Raw genomic sequence first — 4,557 nt, 5'->3', positions numbered from 1 at the left:
GTTTTACATTCCCTGACTATGTAGACTCTGTGATGGCCTAATTTGTTTTGTTTACTGCTGTTTTCTCAAAATCTAGAATGGTTGGCACATAATAGGCGCTCAATAAATACTTGTAGACTGACGTATGCATGCATGCATGAATGAATAAATGCACAAACAACCCAAAGGTCACATAGCCAACTGGGACCTAAACAGCTATCTAACCCCAATGCCTGTGTCCTTGGTGACCTCGGCACACAGATGATTCAGGTGGTATGCCTGCACTGTGACCTCACTCTACTCAGAAGAGGAAGGGGCTACCTGCTCATTGTCATAACCTTTGTGAAATCACCAACCAAGGTAGGACCAGATTTAGGTCCTCCTAGGGTTGTCGTAGCTACTTGTTTGGGTTTGATATGAACAATCCGGTGAAGTGAAGAAGTAGGTAGTGTAATGAAATCTGATAGAACTCTTAACTGCCTAACATGTACCCTCTCTCTGCTCCAGTTCCATCATCTGGAAAATAGAAATAATTATATTTACCTCATGAGGGAATTGTGAGGGTTAAATTTTAAAATATAGATAAAACACCTAGCATCAATGTCTTGTACATAGTGGGCATTCAGTAATAGTTTACCTTTTCCTCCACCCATTTAACCTGAAGCTCTGTCCCCATTTTTGGATAGGCAACACAATGCTCTGCTCTCTTCTTTTCAAGCATAGTGGAGAGGGAAAAAGCCTGAACAAGAAGATTCGCCCTAGGGGATAGAGGATGAAAATGTACTGAATTTGTACTGACTGTTCCTCTGCAGGTAAAACATTCCCTTGCAGATATTTCAGCGTATGTGTTAAATACTCTGAGATAATTCTGGCATTTGTGGATATGAAATAAATGCCAAATTGACTAAGGTGTTGTGGATGCTGAAACAAAGCCTAATTAAATAGTATGAAACACTGTAGGTAATGTGTAGCTGTTGTGAGGTTAGGGAAGGCAGCCTTTTCAGAATTTTTATTAAGAGAAGGAAGGATTAGAATTAAGCATTACTAAGGACTCAGATTTTACGAAAACTTGTTTTTTAAAAAATGTACATATGAAGCTTAAAGTATCTTTTACAGAAAAAAAGGAATGGCATCCGAAATGGGATTGAAATGGCTTTGAACATTTTCCTTGAATGCAACATCAGATCCTTTTCGGGACTGAAGAGGAAGGGAGGCATTGGGAAAGAAGTGAAGTGGGGATCAGTGAGGCAGGACTTAGGAAGCTCACTGGAAGAGTGGAGGCACCTGTGTCTCTGCCTCTGGGTCTCATCTTCACTCCAGCTGAGACTTGCAGTGGAAAGTATTTTTGAAAATAAGCTTTAATTTAAAAAAAGAAAGAAGGAAGGGAAGGAGTGAGGGGGTGAGGGGGGAAGGAGTGAGGGGGTGAGGGAGGAAGGAGGGAAGGAAGGAAAGAAGGAAGGAAGGAAAGAAGGAAGGGAGGGAGGGAGGGAGGGAGGGAGGGAAATGCCTGTTAAAGCACCTGCAGCAGAGTCCTGAGAGCCGGAGCTCAGGAGCTGCCACTACTGCTTACAGTGTATTGTTCTGAGCTACCAGCATGATGAAGTCTACATTCAGAAAAAGATGTTACATCCGAAACTGGACACTCAGCCAAAACTGAAGCAAAGTTCCCTGGACTGGGAAATAAGCTCTCCCTTGTATTCTTGTTTCCTTTCCTACTGTCACCCAAAAGGTTAGCAGCATTGCTTCATTTCTGTAAAATGTCTTGAAGATTCGAACAATGGAAAGAAGGCCTTTAGTAAAATGTTTTCCTCTTAAAACAAGGGGTAATAAGGCTAGATTTAGGAATAGGAGTTTAAAGATAAAGCAAAGATGAAGTCCTATTTGTCTTCTCTCTTTCTGCCTCCTGCAGGGCCATAGTAAGTAGCCGTATGAGGACGGATGTTGGCTGTGTTTGTATCTCATTTCCATGGCTACTTCACATGTCTTCCTTTTGCCTGTCATCTTCTTTTATTCTTGTCTTTATTTATCTTTTTTCCTATTCCTGCTATTTTAATTTCCATTCCATTGAATTCTGCTCCAGTCTTCCTTTTTTCTGTCTAATATGTTTATACAATAATTTCTCAGAATGACGGGTTTAGAGATACCCCTTCTTCACTCTGCCAATGTTAAATGCAAGAGATTTTTATTATAGAGTTTATTTAAAAGAATTTTTCTCTGAAAACTTTTCTTAAAAACTGGAATGCTCTTTGAGATAGTCTGATACAGATTGGGGTGTAGCAAAATGAGGGCCGTGCTTCTGAGGCAGGAGAATAGGGCATGGAGGCAGGGAACCTAAGGACTTCTTAGAACGAAATCAAACGGAAACACATCAGCTATGACGGGAAATAGCCTCTTCATTTACATAGGGCGTACACTAATAAATGACTTTGCAACTTCACTTTAGCCTCTTCATTTACATGGGACATACAACAAGTAACCAGTGGAAGCCTCTAGAGGGTATTTAAGCCCCAGAAAATTCTGTAACTGGGCTCTTGAGCCCCTATGCTCAGGCCTGCTCCCACCCTGTGGAGTGTAGTTTCATTTTCAATAAATCTCTGCTTTTGTTGCCTTATTGTTTCCTTGCTTTGTTGGTGCGTTTTGTCCAATTCTTTGTTCAAAATGCCAAGAGCCTGGACACCCTCCACCGGTAACACTTCCCAGCCCTGAAGATCTTGGTAGATCCCAGACAAAGTAAAATACGTTTGCCTTTAGTTAGAATAACGTACCATAATAACTGGAGAGAAGATTGTAGTATAATTTATAGGTGACCTAACATGTTTTCTGTGTGGATGATAGCAGACTAAATTATGAACCCTGAACCTTCATAATATGATTATCAAGCTTAATAAGAATTCTAAGTGTAACTTTGAACTTGTTGACCAGCCTCTTCTGGTCCCCTCTCTCTCCTACCCTCCCCAGCCACTGGTGGCCACTGTTCTACCTTTCCTTCCATGAAATAAACTTTTTTAGATTCCACATATGAGTGAGATCATTTGATGTTTGTTTTTCTGTACCTGGCTTATTTCACTTCACATACTGTCCTCCAGGTTCATCCGTGTGCCATCCACCTATCAATGGGCATTTAGGTTATAGTTTGAAAGGAAGAGTTAGTTCTAGTGTTCTAGTACACAGAAGGGTGACTATAGCAAAGCACGATGTAGTGTATATTTCAAGTTAGCTAGAAGACATTTTTAATATTATCACCACTAAAAAATGATAAAATGCTTAGGGTGAAGAATATGGTTATTACCCTGATTTGATCATTAAACAACATATACAGGCATTGAAACAACACACTGTACCCCATAAATATGTGAAATTATTATGTGTCAATTGAAAAATAAACATTAACTTATTAAGAAAAAATTCTAAAGATCTTTCTATTATTCCTATCTCAGTCCTGGGTGCCTAAAATCAACTTTGAATTATTCATGCATGGTTAATCCAACACCATTCCTATTATCCAGCACTCACTTTCTTCTATAACATATTTAGGAGGTGACAATGATGCAAAATTCATAATCTGGTCAATATAATATAATTACAGGTCTAATATTAATTATTTTATTGGCAGAGTAACTATTTTTAGGAATTATACCTTTTTTTCTTTTCTAATAACCCTATTGTCTTCTCTTTTCTACCCATCCTGACTTGTTCATTTATTCCATAAACATTAAATGCCTACAAGGCATTCAGCTATGTCCTGGGCATTAGAAACACCGTAAGTGAACAGATCAACATGGCTAGGTCATCCCAGAGCTTCACATTTACTTGTTTCTTCAAGTGGCTTGGTTTTTACTAGCCTTCAGTGACTACAAAGAAAAAAAAAGTTCATTTCTTGACTTGAATATTGATACTTTCAAACATAGCAATGCTACAGTCCCCAATAAATCCTTTTCGAAGACTGAAACAGTTTAGTTTGTAAGAGTATACCTTGAAATCAACAATTTATCAAGCTTTATAAAGTACCTATAGAGTGTGAACCATTGAATGTAAGATATTCTACAAATAAAACCCAGATGCAATTTTTTGAGGAATATATAGACATACAGACATTTTCACTTTTTTCTACTTTTGATTTATTTATTTATTTAAATAGAGGTATAAGCTGGGTGCGGTGGCTGAAGCCTGTAATCCAGCACTTTGGGAGGCCAAGGTGGGCTGATCTGAGGTGGGCAGATCAGGAGTTCGAGACCAGCCTGGCCAACATGGTGAAACCCTGTCTCTACTAAAAATATAAAAATTAGCTGGGGCGTGGTGGTGGGTGCCCGTAATCCCAGCTACTAAAGAGGCTGAGGCAGGAGAATCGCTTGAGCCTGGGAGGCGGAAGTTGCAGTGAGCAGAGATCGAGCCACTGCACTCCAGCCTGGGTAACAGAGCAAGACTCTTTCACAAAAAAAAAAAAAATAGAGGTATAATTTACATATAATAATATTGGTAGATGTTAAATTTTCAGTTTAGTGAATTTTGACAAATGCATACAGTTATGGCATCTACACTTCTGTTAAGATAGATAACGCTTCCATCATCCCAGAAAGT

The 4,557-nt window shown here is 39.1% G+C and overlaps 1 long non-coding RNA gene across 1 annotated transcript; it reads left to right on the top strand.

The window, feature by feature from the left end:
- The first annotated feature begins 371 nt into the window (after positions 1–371).
- LOC107974847 (uncharacterized) lies at positions 372–1,859 on the top strand. The gene is made up of 3 exons (XR_001717899.4): positions 372–420; positions 666–791; positions 1,552–1,859. It is a non-coding gene; the product is annotated as an uncharacterized LOC107974847 (long non-coding RNA).
- The last annotated feature ends 2,698 nt before the right edge of the window (positions 1,860–4,557 follow it).

Source organism: Pan troglodytes, chromosome 4, assembly GCF_028858775.2.
Source record: "Pan troglodytes isolate AG18354 chromosome 4, NHGRI_mPanTro3-v2.0_pri, whole genome shotgun sequence".
In the NCBI taxonomy this organism is placed as follows: domain Eukaryota; kingdom Metazoa; phylum Chordata; class Mammalia; order Primates; family Hominidae; genus Pan; species Pan troglodytes.
Note: the sequence above shows the minus strand (reverse complement) of the source record. Positions and strands in the feature narration are given on the sequence as shown.